Here is a 15,597-nt window from a genome sequence, read left to right on the forward strand (position 1 = left end):
TCTCAAAGCCCGAATCCGAAGCCATGAAAACTTACATAGAGGAACAGCTTTCCAGAGGATTCATAAAACCATCCACCTCTCCTGCTTCAGCCGGATTCTTCTTCGTGAAAAAGAAAGATGGAGGATTGCGTCCTTGCGTTGATTACCGCAGCCTCAATGAGATCACCGTTAAGTTTCGCTATCCTTTGCCTTTAGTTCCAGCTGCTCTCGAACAGCTACGTACCGCAAAGTACTTCACAAAGTTGGATTTGCGAAACGCCTATAATCTCATTCGGATCAGAGAGGGAGACGAGTGGAAAACAGCTTTTTCAACCACTACTGGGCACTATGAATATTACGTTATGCCGTTCGGGCTGGCCAACAGTCCTTCCGTATTCCAGTCCTTTGTCAACAAGGTCTTCCGAGACATGCTCAATCAGAACCTCATCGTCTACATTGATGATATACTTATCTATTCTGAGACTTTTGAAGATCACGTGAGAGATGTAAGAGCAGTGCTGCAACGCCTCATTGAGAACCAACTGTACGCCAAACCACAAAAATGTGAGTTTCACCAAACACAGATTACCTGCTTGTGTTACATCATCAGTGCTGAGGGGGTAACCATGGACAGCGGCAAGGTACGAGCAGTTGTAAATTGGCCACAGCCCACCAATGTGAAAGAATTACGACGTTTCCTGGGCTTTGCCAACTTCTATCGTCGGTTCATTCGAAATTTCAGCATCACCGCAGCACCTCTCACATCCCTACTTCAAGGTAGAGGACATCAGTTAAAGTGGTCATCCAAGAGTATTGCAGCATTTTACCAGCTCAAGGAGAAATTCACTACAGCCACCATTCTGCACCACCCAGATCCTGAACGAGAGTTTATTGTGGAAGTAGACTCTTCCAATACAGGAATCGGGGCTATATTGTCACAACGGCATGGTAATCCAGCGAAACTTTTTCCCCTATTATTCTCGCAAACTTACTCCAGCTGAACGCAACTATGATGTAGGTGACAGGGAACTTCTGGCAATGAAGGCAGCATTGGAAGAATGGCGGCATTGGTTGGAGGGAGCTCATCTGCCCTTCACGGTACTAACTGACCACCGTAATTTAGAATACATTAAGGCTGCCAAAAGACTGAATCCCAGACAGGCCAGGTGGTCCCTCTTCTTCACCAGATTTGATTTCAAGGTAACCTATCGCCCAGGCTCCAAGAATGGCAAGACCGACTCTTTGTCTCGTCAGTTTGACAGCTCCTCTAGCCCTCTTTCATCTGATCCTATACTTCCTACGACACTTATTATTGCTCCGGTACAGTGGGACATAATGACTGAAATTTCATCCGCACAGAGTGAGGAACAATCACTGCCTGAATGCCCTCCAGATCGTACCTACATGCCTACCTGTCTCCGCACACGAGTATTACAATGGGTGCACAATACTCCCAGAGCAGGATATCCTGGGATCACAGCTACTACTCATCTTGTAATGAATCGTTTCTGGTGGTCGACGCTTCAGGCCGACGTGATAACCTTTGTGCATCAGTGCACCACTTGTATCATTTCCAAATCATCCCATCAGAGACCGTCCGGATTACTTCAACCACTCCCTGTACCACAACGTCCATGGTCGCACATTGCTATTGACTTTATAACGGATCTACCTCCCTCACAGAATTATACGACCATTCTGACCGTGGTTGATCGATTCTTGAAGGCTTGCAGATTAATTCCGTTGGCCAAACTACCCACAGCTTTACAAACAGCAGAGGCTTTAGTGCAACAAGTTTTCAGACTGTACGGATTACCTGAGGATATCGTATCAGATAGGGGTCCCCCACAGTCCAACGGGCAAGTAGAGAGGTTAAATCAGGAGCTCACCCGCTTCCTACGTACATACTGTCATCAAAATCAGCAGGATTGGAGCCGTTTTCTCATGTGGGCCGAGTACGCCCAGAATTCATTGCGCAAACCTTCTACTGGCCTCACCCCCTTCCAATGTGTGCTAGGTTATCAACCCCCTCTGTTCCCCTGGTCTGGGGAACCCACGGATCTCCCGGCCATTAACGCTTGGCTACAGAGAAGTGAGGAGACCTGGAATAATGCTCACGTACACCTTCAACGAGCAATTCGCAGAGTCAGAGAACAGGCTGATCGTCACCGGAGAGGGGGACCTAACTACCTTCCGGGACAATGGGTATGGCTGTCATCCAGGGACCTCCGTCTTCGTCTTCCCAGCAAGAAGCTAAGTCCTAGGTACGTGGGTCCATTTAAGATTCTTAGACAAATTACACCAGTCTCATACCGTCTAGCATTGCCATTCACTTACCGCATATCTCCCGCTTTTCATGTTTCATTGCTCAAACCTGCCGGAGGATGAGGCTGCGGAGGCAAACTCCCCTCCTATAATCATCGAGGGCGAGGAGGCTTACCGTTTAAAGGAGATTCTCGACCCAAGACGCCGAGGCAGGGAGCTACAGTACCTGATCGACTGGGAGGGGTATGGCCAGAAGAACGATCTTGGGTTAAATCACAGGATATACTGGATCCCGCACTTACCACAGAGTTTCATCAAAACCACCCCACAAGACCTGCCCCAAGACCCCGTGGAAGACCTCGGCGCCGCACTGGTCCTCGCTTCCGGAGCCGCTCGCAGGACGGGGGCTCTGTCATAGATCGCACCTCTGCGGCTCTCTCCGCTCATCCTAGAACACCTTCACCAGAGTATTGAACTGCATTTCCCACAAGCCCCGTACCTAGGTCTAATTATCTGCACAGGTGTTCCCACTTCTCTCCTCTATATAAACTGCCTTCTGACTCACACACTTTGCGAAGTCTTGTTCTGCCCCGGCTAACATTACCAAGCGTTTATCTACTGTCTTTTGATTCCCCGTGTATTGACCTGTGACTGTTTATCGACTCCCGTCTCCTTGTCTGGTGCCTGCCTTGACCTTTGCCTGTTATCGTTTGGATTTTGGATATTGCCGCCTGCCCTGATCTCTGCCTGGTATCGTTTATGCTCTTGGACTGCCTGCTACATTGTCTATGCTGTTTTCTGATTTCTGCCTGTTTAACTATCCTGAATAAACCACTGCAAATGGATCCGACTGTCTCTGACTCTGCATCACAAATGCATAGTTCTTTACATTAGGCTTTTAACTTTAGGGTCATAGTGACACCATGGCCCACTCTGATCTAAATCCCCACCTCTGCTAATGGACAGGAACGGCACATTTTTAAGCCCTCTCTAAAGCCAATAGCTTGAGTAGTTGGTGGGTAATATGGCTCAGAAAGTGGGGAGAGGGGTTCCATGTAATTTGACCGTAATGTGAATACTCTAGAGAGACTGAACTGGCTGACTTGCGCCATCAACAACACATATGAAAGGCACCTGTCACAGTGAGGAGCGATGCAGCCTGGTGTCCATGTTTCCCAGAGGAGTTCCACTGAGTCTGGGTATCATCCGTCTCGCTGTGTCTTTATTTACCTACACAAATAAACTGATGATAGTCGAGTTCATGTCCACCTGTGTGGTGATGCCATTAAGTAATGAGAATTGAAGAGTCTTGCATAGTTAAAACGTAACTATCCATTAATCTACATTAAATATGTTGCTGTTGTACAAGATATTTACCATGAGCTAAAATAATCTGTATGTTAGTACCTGTGTCAGATTGCACTTGGGTCATTTTTACTAAGCAGTACATTTTCCTGTCCCAATAAGGTAAAAGATAAACAATGTTTGTGCTGTTGTGTTCTACAAAATTATGTTACATCCTGGAGGATGATGTCATTAGGGGAAAAAGAAAAAATGATGAATTCTAAAACATACCCATGTGGAAATATAGGCTATATAAATATAACTAGAATTAAATAGAAAGCTGTGCTTACAGACGCTTACGTCCACACATGTGTAAACAACACTGACGTCTTCACTTCCAGGTCAAAAAGCTGTCAATCAAAAACTCAGTAGCCAATAAGAACACACTGCTGCTAGCCCCGCCGTCACGAGAGATAGCCTATGTGTCAGAATGGCGAATGGTAATTCCATACTTTAAATGCTAATGAGCTGCTGCTCCCTCACAAAGGGGGGAGCCTCACGAGCTCGCGCTCAGTGTCAGGAATGATAATATCAGTGTCAGGAATGATAATATCAATATCAATAATATTACGAACGTATTTGTCATCTACTTTTATCCACTATTAATACAAGCCTGCTGTTACGGGCCCCATCCGAATGATGGCCAAAAATATACTGATGAGTTCAAAATTAATTGTACATCACACAAAAGATGAAGCGTTAGTTTTACTCCAGAAAATCACTGTAAGAGCTGAATAAACACTGTATAAGAAGTGTGCATTAAAGTCTTATCCATAAACACTCTCTCCCTTTCATTATCACATACACAAAACACTCATTACAACTAACAGTTAACAAATACACACCTTTTCAGAGGGGGCTTAATAAACTGGTAAACTTTATATCCGTAAAACAACTAAATGAGCTGTCATAAAGTGCACGCTCTCACTTTTATTTCTGCCATTGATCACTGATCAGTAAAGTTAGGCCTATCGCTGCGGAGACTATAAGCTGGATCACAAACTATTGGTACAGATCCATCCTCGAGTAACAACGAGAGTAAGTGAAGACTGCTATGTTCATTCTTACATCCAACAACAATACACCTCAATGGCTTAGGAGGCATTCTTGTCTACAGCTGCTCCGGCGTGGAAACAATGGCGGACTGTGTACAGCTCACTCAGGGCGGGTCTAAGCTAAAACTGCAGTGTCCGACAACAGTCGTGGGAGGGGCATGTACAAAAGTACGTCACATTGCCCCGAATCTGAGAACGGCTTAATCTGAGACTGTGCTAATGATTTATGGGGATTTTTTAAAAAGCACTGGGTGGATTGTTATCATTATAGGGTGGTTGTGTACACACACTGCCAACACACATTTATATTCAAATGCCATGTAAAAGTGAATTTTGCATAATAGGTGCCCTTTAAGTATAAGCTAACTGTCAATCCCTCACTGAGCAATGAATCATTTTAGCTCTTTACTTCCATCCTTTTAATTGTCCTATTTTTACATAAATAACAAAGTTTAATTGATACAGTTTTGTGTGAACAGAACATGGAATACCCATTTATAAAAATACTTCCCAAAAATACAGTACACATATATTCCTTTTTTTTTTAAATTATATTACTGAGTTCAAAGGTATACTGCTGAATAGACATGACCTATATAATTGTATTTCCATACTCCAGGGTTGACTCTTTGGTTTATGTGAGGGAAGAGTGAACACTTCTGGTTTTACACGTTTATGTCATAGCCAGATTGGTGTCACTCATCTTTATCTGTCAGCATGCTGATTTACCGCAATTTGTTTAACATTGTCTCAGTGGCGCATAGTGAAGCCTTCGGCAATGAAAGCTATGCTCTCGATCCCTGCCACTCTACTTAATATCTCAACTCTCGCCTCTTCTCTTTTCACACCACAATTAGAAAACAAAAGGCAAAATGGCTGTTTAATTGTTTGCCGACAGCCTGTTGTTGTTCATGGTTCCCGTGCTGTAGATTTTCGTGGCAATTCAAAAGCCATCTGGTTAGAGCAGGGTGTAATGTGTTATATAGGGATGTTGGGATGCTGTTTTAGTGAGTTTGAAATGATTACCTTCGACAGAGAGCTAAATAAGTGGTTTTGCAGACCCAAACTGCATGCTTGATTATGGTATTCATAGCTGACCAGGTGTGAGGGCAGCATACTTGAACATTTGGATGGCGCTCTAACATATGGAGGAGCTTATTAACATATACACAGTACTTTCTTGCAATAACCAAATGAGCCTTAAATAGTTCAGAACAGAAGTTACTTTGATCTGGAGTAATGATGGTTACATATACTGGCTATCTTACGCTTTGAGTTGAAGAAAGTGAGAGAGATGTATACAAGAGGAAGAGCGTGTCTGATTGCATCGTTTCCAAAGGCCATTTTGTGTTTCTGTTTAAAGATATTGCAGTTTTATGATATACCAGAAAACTCTAGATCAGAGCTGTTTGCCTCCAGCTATATAAAAAATGTGTCACTGTAAAAAGTAATCAGTTGACTTAACTTTATTTTAAATTTACTTAATAATTTTATGGCAATGAGTTTCCTGACTTTAAGTCAGGCTAACTCAACTGATCACTTTTTATAGTGTGTACAGTATCCTTTGACTGATACAGAAAATACGGCACATATTTCTCTGTAAGTTATTGCAGCACACCTATTTTTATGTCACTGAAAGATATTTGAATTAATATATACACTATCATTCAAATGATAGGTCATTAGGTCAGTAACAGTTTTTTAAAGAAATTAATACTTTTATTCAGCAAAGACACATAAAGTTGATCAAAAATGACAGTAAAAGTTTTTATAATGTTACATTTTTATTTTATTTAAAATAAATGCTGTTCTTTTGAACTTTCAATTTATCATATAATATTTTAAACATGTCATGGTTTCCAAAAACATATCAAACAGCACAACTTAATATTTCTTGAGCACTAAATCAGCATATTAGAAAGATTTTTGAAGGATTATGAGACACTTAAGACTGGAGTGATGGCTCCTGACAATTCAGCTTGGCATCACAAAAATTAATTACATTTTAAAATATATTAAAATAGAAAATAGTTATTTTTGAACTGCAGTGTGTTCATTTAAATGTTTTACAGATACTATTTTTTAAATATGCAATATAATCATATTTTGTGGGCTATATGTATATGATAATAAAATATGAAAATATTGTCATATATGTGTAAGATATGCCCATATAACAATGTTTTAATAAATAAATAAAAAAAAATTTTTTCTGGTGATATAAATGACACACTTAACTGTACTATGTACTTATTATTTTCATGTTGTCAGGCAACGTGGTTCATTCACAGTTGTACGTATATTGACTTTGAACGTGATTTATCCAGTTAGATTTTAGTTTTATAAACACCATATAAAATAGAAGATATCTTTTTTGGAGATATTAATGTCACAGTTGACCTCAGTACCGAAAGACTAGCCCTACTCTCTCAGCTCTGGAGCATTAGAGCACATTGGCTCTTTGCCTGTCACTTTGAATGACTCCATGAAAACCAAAAGCCATTTAGAGCACAGTAGCCGGGGTAATTTGTTTTGACATGGCCTAATACCTCTCTTAAACTTGGCCAGGTTTGGGTTCAGCAGCCCCATTCAAGCCAGGCTAGGACAGAGTGGCCCTGTCTGCGTTCTTCTGTGAAAGGATTGTTTCTGGCATGTCTCAAAGAACTTGAGACAGAGATCAAGACCAGTCTGACATCCCTCTGGCCTGTCTATCTTCTGTCAGTTTTCTTGAAACTGTTACTGTGTTGATGTAGGCATTTGGGGGAAGGGAATTAAGCAAGTCCTGGTAGCCTTTCCCCAAGCCTGTGCTAACTGAACTCTAATTTTTCGATAAACCCTATTCGATTTGGGGAAATCTTTATATAATCGCTGTCTGACAGGATGATCTTACGAGGTCTCCTAATGTGGGTGGGAAGAGCAAAGGGTTTAGTAGTTTGAGACAGGTCTTTGTCTATACTGTCAAAGTGTGAAGGAGGGAAAGTAAACTCGAGAAACCCTTCAAAATGAGTCACACTAATTTGATAGTAGTGGCTTAACTGTCTTTCCTCTCTTTCTTTCTTAGTAATGGCAGACAGATAAATGTCTGAAAGCACACTCATCCAGGTTTTAACATTTGTCCTGAATGTGACAAAACATAGGAATTCTGATGTCTTTAAAGAGTAAACCTGTATCTTCAAGTTTTTTCCTTCTTAAAGGTGTAATGTGTGTATATACTCAGTGTATATACGTACTCGTCCAGGCAAAATAAGCCACAACGAGCAAATTTTCAAAAATTCGTTATTTTTTCATTCTTTTTAAAAAAAAACTTCAAAATGATGTATGATTTGTTGGACAAAAAATTACTGAGCTATTACACGTGTTTGAAGTCGACAGAGTCAGCAAAGTCAATTTTGAGAAAGATCAGGTTAATCACCTTGCAACCACCCCTTAAACTCCCTGGTAATAATACCAAATCTGGCACAAACCAAGTCAAAACCCTATATTTCCTCTACATCTATTGGAAAAATATAAATTGAACTTTTTTGCCTATGATACCACAATTGTTTGATTAACATTAATGAAAGATACTGTAGCTGTAGACTACTGCACAGGTGTAAAATAATGTTACTCATCAGATGATTTTCATGGAAAAAGGAAAGGTACTCCTCCCAGAAAACATACACATTTATACTTTCACTTGTTTTGCCTATAGCTCGGAATTATCCTGTGCGCATTCCGGCTACTTTCCGGCTAACCTGAAGGTCCAGCTAAGTCATTTTGATCAAACATTATGAGGGTAAAAAAATATTTAAAAAAATGAAACGGATAAATTGTTCACAAAAAGTTACATAACATGCATTTAGAAATTTTTCATTTCATGCTGAATTTAAGGTGCCGTCACATTTGCTGTTGTTCTGCGTATTTTCACGGTCGAATTGCGACTATGTATTTCAATACCAATCCGCACAATCTGTACTTTTGCGTGAGGGAAAAAGATTCCCCCACACAGATTTCGCAACGGGCTTAGACTGGTAATGCAAATGTTCTAAGTTTACCAACAGAAAGCTGCTTGGTTTAAAAAGTGACTTTGGTGCAAATGGTGCTTCATACATCACTACACTATTGACAATAGAAACACTATTGTTTCCACTTTTGACCTTTTTGTCTCCGAAATTTGTGACCACACATTTCGACTTTTTTTTCTAATTATATTTGTTGACAATAGTTGTCAGGAAATATACACTTAAACAGGGGGTTAAGTGAATCCAGAAAAGCTTTATTAGGGATTACAGGGTGAACGGTTGAGTAGAAGTGCACAGTCTTGAATATGGAGAATGATGATGAGGGTAGCAGTCTCTTTTGTCTTAAAGGAATGGAAAATGGTGAAGGGAATCTGATAGCACACACCTCAGTGGCTGGTCCAATGAGTAAAAGTATTGCAGGTAGATAACTTCAGAAACAGATGAGGAGAACTAGGCATACACACAGGGCACAACAAAGAACAGGTAAGAGAGTCTTTCCTTGTTCAAGGCCAGACAGAGTCTGAAGCTGATATGTGTGCTTATATAGGGAGCTGATGAGGTGATTCATTAGAAACAGGTGTGGGTGATTGAGTGAGTGCAGGTGGGGACCAAGAAGGATTCTGGGAATTGTAGTGCTGGAGACTGAGTTGTGGATGGGGATTGTGACACTAGTAGCACATATATTACACTTCACCTTTAAATTTAGGATAAAATTGTATGTAAAATGATTTTGACCTAGACCTTTTGCACTTTTATTTACAGCATTTAGTGAAGCCATGCTGTATATAGAAATCAAGATATGCTGACCCTATTTAGTTAGTATGAGATGCTGAGTTAGTTTCTGATTCTGAGTGTGTGAGAATATACACATCCAGAAATTCTTCATTTGCATCCCAAAAACAATTCCAGCCCACATGCATCTCACCTTTCAAAGACAGTGCACCACTTTAGTTATTAGTGCCATCTGTTGGCCAGTGGAGCTTCAGTCAGTCTGTGTGTGTGTGTGTGTGTGTGTGTGTGTGTGTGTGTGTGTGTGTGTGTGTGTGTGTGTGTGTGTGTGTGTGTGTGTGTGTGTGTGTGTGTGTGTGTGCGCGTGCGCGCGCAAACCGCTTTCTAGCATTGCCCTCAGGGGCTTCAGCTTTTAAACAGCATTCAAACAGTGTGGGAGTAATTCATAATAATAATGAACCATGCTGTTCACTTTAAAACCGGAGACATATTGCATGTTAAATGTGCATGCAAGTCATATAAAATGCACATATGGGTAGTTAGTATTGAGTCACAGAGCCATTGAGGTTCAGATGTTACATTGTTCACTCATAACCAAACCAACACCTGTCTAGCACGACTTCAAATGGTCTTCACAAGTGAATCAATGTGCCAGGCAGATGCTTTTGTCCCTGCAGACGCCGTGTTTCTGTTTCTTAGTAACATGATTGAATGTATCAAACATCAAATAATAGCAGAGCAGCAGCTGGCCTTTGGCATTGTGTGCCATGCAATAACTCATAAACATTGCATTCTTTTATAAACAATAAACTAAAGGCCAAGTGGACAAAAAAAAAAGACTATCACTTTTCATAAGCAATGGTCAAACATCAGGTACGTGCAGAAAAAACAGATCATGCCCACGGCGTAAAGAGAAAATAAAGCAGGCAACAGTTAAAAGGAAGGTGTTGATACACTGTATCCGCTCGTGAACAATTCACCTGCCCGCGTCTCTCACCACTGCCTTTGAACAGACAGCTCGTCTTTTCTCCCTGCAAATTGACATGTCATCGCTTGACTGTATTGATCCAAACCTCAGGTGCAAAGTGTGGCAGCCCGCTGGACACCTTGCCACTTTTTTTGTCTTTCGTTTTTGCCCAGGAGAACACCGCTGTAGCATCTGTGATTCAAAAGTGGGCAAACAGTCTGTGAAAGCTGCGGTTGTCTTAAAAGAAAAGGCTAAACAAAAGTAATTTCCACTGTATCAAGCTCTCAGGTCTGTACAAACACAAGCTGAAGGGATCTGTAGGAGAGACCGTGCTTAGCATCCTCGCTGTGGTGTTGGCTGCTGACAGCTTCTGTTAAGGGTCTTTTGTGTGGACATGGACACTGAAGACAGGAGGGCTCAGTAACACACACAAAGAGGCAAACGGGCTGCCCGCAGCTGCCCAACAGCGCTGGTCTGCCTGGGTCAGTGGGAATCAAAGAGATCAGATAGCCTAGCGGCCTTTAACCTGACAGGGGCCTTTTGATAATGAACTAAATCAAAACCAGAATGTGCTCAGAATTTAGATCGGTGAATGAAAATGCACTGGTCAGCAATAATGTGTTACACAGTTTTTTGTTTTAGCCATAGCTTTTATTTTTTGATAAATGTCATTTAAGTTTCGTTAATATTTTGTCATATTCATTCATTTGAATCCATTTTAGTTTGTTCCAGTTCAAGCTGATTCTCAAATTCTCAGCATTCTGTGGTTGGATTATTTGCATAACCTCTGTATTTTTCATGGAAAAACTTTGTTAGTGCATTGTTAATATTTTGTTGTTACCCTTTCCCTCATAATAGTTTTGTCATATTTTTCATTTTTTTTGTATATAATTTTCAATTGCATTCAATTGCTGTTGTCTTGTTTTTGTTATCATTGTCAATATATCATATTTGGCTGGTCATGCTCCATTGTATCCATAATACTAAGAAGCCTAAGAAATGATTTGTATATTGAAATGAAAAGAAAAAATAATAGAAAGGAAGACTGAATTCTTCATCCAATGGGTTAGAGTTGCACTATTCTGGATAAATTGAGAATCACGATTTCTTCAGGATTCTCCTACAATTCTGAATAGACCACACATAAAACATTTAATTTACAAGAGGTTTTGACAAAATGTTAATTTCTGCAGTCTATTTAAAAAATATTCAGTTAATTTTGAATTAATTATTAAAAACATAGGTTTGAATAAATTAATGATTCAACGACTCACTCATAATGACATCACTTGATTCACATGAAACCATTATGAATCAGCGTTTTTGTACAAATCTCTTGAATGAATGATTCAATAAAAAAAAAAGATTAAGTCACTTGTCCCCACCTATTGGTGTAACGATGTAATTGATACAGTTTATTTTTGAAGTGTCAAGCTGCTTTTAAAATGTGATTTTCTCTATTTTGATCACTATCGTAGATATCAGTGCTTATATCCAAACTATACATTTTATCCCAGTACATCTGTGATCATTTGAATTGTTGTAATACAGAATCAATGATACTGTGTGGTTGAAAAGACTGTTTGTAAAGCAGTTTCTTACCAATACATGACAACTGCACTCTCTGGGTCAGCAGCAGCCGCAACACAGATTCGAATGTTCACTGTGATCGTACATTAAAGGTTTAATAGACATACCCAAATCGATGTCATTCAGGAATAAGGTTGCTTGGGTGTTTGAATTGAGATATGATCTTTTAACCTTTAATCATGCAGCTCTACCATTAGTGCACATCACTTTAAACATATTTTGTTTAAAACTTTATTAATGACTGAATCATTACTAAAGTGCACCTTAACAAAATCCATGTTACATTTAAATTCTACGAAACCTCTTACTTTTTGAAATATAGAAAAGTGTAATTCTTTCAGAAAGAGACATAGCTGATAATATATAGTCCCATTTACTGCCTTTTTTTTTTACTCAATCACATATACCCTATTTGTTTATCTAGTTTTATTTTCAATAAATAAGTGACTTTTTAAGCTACCTGAAATGTGATATCTCTATGGGCCCAAACACTCTTACTTTGAGCTCTCAATATAAGGGATTTTGGAGACAATTAAAACGTTCATAAAAATGAGAAGGTCATTAAGGTCGAATAGACAGAAAGCGCATTTATTCTCGGTGGAAGTCCGCCGTGGTGGGGATGACAGATGCCGGCAGCTGATTGGCCTGTTCCTGCTCGGATGGGACTCTCTGTCAACAGGTCCCAATTAAGCCAATCAGAATGGAAGGAAGTAGCTCAGATGGGCCATTTTGTTAGTAGCTCTGTTTGTGAAGCTGAGATGAAAAACAAAACACAATCGCTTGTTCTTTCTTCCCTCTTTGTGACCCGTTACTGATTCGGTGGAGGCAAACTGACAAGGGATTTTGTCTTGTTTTGACCTCTGTGTTTCTGACGTACGTTGAAGCCATTGAGCCATTGTTGTTGCTTTTAATGCTGTCGATGATATAAATATTGCCCTGCATTGCATCTGTGAATATGAATAGAGGGTAATGGGTGAGACAATATCCTGCTTTAAATGTGTCATCACGACCCATTCAGCGAGCATACGCAATCTGACTCCAGACAATAATGGGTGGAATTAATGCTTTTGTAGTTTTGCTGGCTGAAATGATACTAAGCGGTGGTAGTATAAAAAAGTTAGACGGCAGGATTCCGTCAATTGAACCATTTTTAGTGTGTATTTCCATGCTTTGAAATGTTAATCTGGTGGTCACAATGCATTATTATCATTGTTAAATTCTGTTTAAATTCTGTTTAAAGCTCAGTATAGGTAAGATTTCATTTAAAAAGCAATACTATTATTTATTTTTTCCATGTGTAAAATAATAATAATGACTAAGTGCACAAAGAGACCAAACAAAGAAAATTATTTTACCAATTACTCAACCGCATTTTGTGTCAAATTTTTACTTTTTTTTTTTGACAGTACAACACCAAAAAAGGTATTTTGGAAAATATCTGTTCTTCTAAATATCTTCTTTTGTGTTCTGCAGAAAAAAGAAAGGACATAGTACTCCTGGCACTGGGGAAAAAAAACGTCTTAATTCTTCAAACATACAATACATATAGAGTTACACTTTATTTTAAGGTGACGTAGTTACATTGTACTTACTCGCATGAGTACTGATTAATATTAATTAACTACATGTACATATGGTTATGGTTATGGTTTGGTTTAGGCTTAGTTACATGTAACTATGTATAATTTACTGTTATTACTGTAAGTAAATGTAGTTACATGTATCTATGTCACCCTAAAATAAAGTGTTAACAACATAAAGTGTTACCAAATATTAAAATGCATAACTGTTTAATCTTTGTAGAAAAAAAAGAAGTAATAATGGAAAAATATATATATATTATGTCAATTTTATCTTTTTAACTGCATATTTTATTGTCAATATTGTCACAGTGCATTTTTATACTTAATACATTCTAGGGATCTAGGAAACGGGAGCTGTAAACACATTTGAAGTCACTTGTTGGAAAATGTACAATTGTATCAGAGGACACATCTGCTATTTATGTAGAGACATACACAATTCATAGTCACATTTAAATTGACAAAACATTAACCCATATTTCAACCTTAAAACAGTTTTAAGATGGCGTGAGGGTCAGACAGGGAAACATTCTGCAATCCAAACCGTCATTCTGTGATGTGGGGTGTATTTTGAGGCTGTCTGGCCTTTAAAAAGAACAAGCAATATTTTTGTTAAGCTCCTAGTGGAGCATGATGTTGTGAATGGCTTGGAGGGCAGACAGATGCCTGCCTCCCATAGCAAGACCCGGGGCCCGAAGCCAACGGAACCCCTCGGACCGGGCCAAAGACCCTGCGCATAAACCAGAACCCCTTTAACACTTTGATGTAGTGCAATGTGCATATGCTGTTTTGTTTCATTTAAAGACGCTTTGCAAAAAGAACGCTCTTTAATTTAGACTTTCAGTTTTAGACATTCAAAACTCAGCTGTATTACTTAGTGGCTCCTTTTTCAGCAGTACATACTGTTGTTATATTTACACCATTCATCTTGTGCAAGTTTAATATTGCTGATTTAAGTCTTTTGTGCTGCAAATGCAGCAAATTCATTTAGTTGTTGGCCTTTAAGCAAGTACAGACTGGGAAAGCTGTTCTCCGTCCACTGTTGACATAAAGTTCAGCACGCTCTCTGTAGAGTGAAACAGAATAGAGGATTTCCCAGCGGCCCCTGCTTCTTTTCCCAGGCTCATTAATCATAAACCCTGCGGGGACCAATCACGCAGCACCCTGCTCAGCCGAGACTCCCTGTCAGCCCCTCTTCTTGTGTCCACACAGGGTTCCAGGAGCCAATAGGGTTCTTTAGCCATTAGAATGTAAAGACCATTGCATCTCGACGAGGGAAAAAATTATGAGCTCCTTTGTCAACAATATTAATTACCAGCGGCCTGAGCATAAGGGTCGTGTCCATAAAGATTTCCGAAACATTAAACCTGAGGCATCTTTTGTTACGAGCAGAACACTCTGGGTGGTGTTACACAACCAAAGAGAAACATATACGATGCCTCTGAGACCCGCATGAAGCAGCCTGCTTAACTGATTGTATATGGCACTTCCTTTGGGGAGTCAACTGAGAGGTTTCTATGTGGACTCCTGCAGAAGTGCTAACTATGGTAAGATTATCACCCGGGCCCTTGGTATCCTCTTTCGTAGATGTTTGTGTGTTGTGATTTGGACTGAGGATAGTAGAAATGAAAGAGATCACATTGGAAGTACTTTACAGCTCATTCAATCATGCAATCTAGACCGATATTCCAAGCATCTCAGAGTTTTTGCTCGATAGTCATTTGGGCTTTTTTTTGTTTTGAGGAAATACAGAATTGCTTCAGATTCAGACAGACTAAGTCACACTCTAAATGCCTGTCCACACTATGTTTGATATGACTAAATGACACAAAAGTAAAATAATTGAAGCTTTTTTTCTTATGGCATCTTATGCGGAATTTGTGTCCTCTGAAAACCTTTGGATGCCCATAGAAACCCATTTCAAAACTGAAAAAAAAAAAAAAAATAGTGAAGGATTTCATCCAGAATTTATAGTAAATTTCCTAAATATACAAAGAAATGGTAAGTAACAAAAAATTATAATACGATGGGTAATAATGTATTCTACATCATTGTTACTAATTGCACATTTGTACTTCTAAAAG

At 39.4% G+C, this 15,597-nt stretch overlaps 1 long non-coding RNA gene across 1 annotated transcript in view; it reads left to right on the plus strand.

Annotated features, from left to right (window-relative positions):
• Window positions 1–9,113, plus strand: part of LOC143749129 (uncharacterized) — a 121,940-nt gene extending 112,827 nt beyond the window's left edge. The window contains exon 3 of the long non-coding RNA XR_013206883.1: window positions 8,993–9,113. This is a non-coding gene — a long non-coding RNA (uncharacterized LOC143749129). The remainder of the gene's footprint in view (window positions 1–8,992) is intronic.
• Window positions 9,114–15,597: the final 6,484 nt, after the last annotated feature.

The sequence above is a fragment of the Siphateles boraxobius genome, unplaced genomic scaffold (genome assembly GCF_051911475.1).
Source record: "Siphateles boraxobius isolate OS27281-9 unplaced genomic scaffold, OSU_SipBor_1 24, whole genome shotgun sequence".
Classification (NCBI taxonomy): domain Eukaryota; kingdom Metazoa; phylum Chordata; class Actinopteri; order Cypriniformes; family Leuciscidae; genus Siphateles; species Siphateles boraxobius.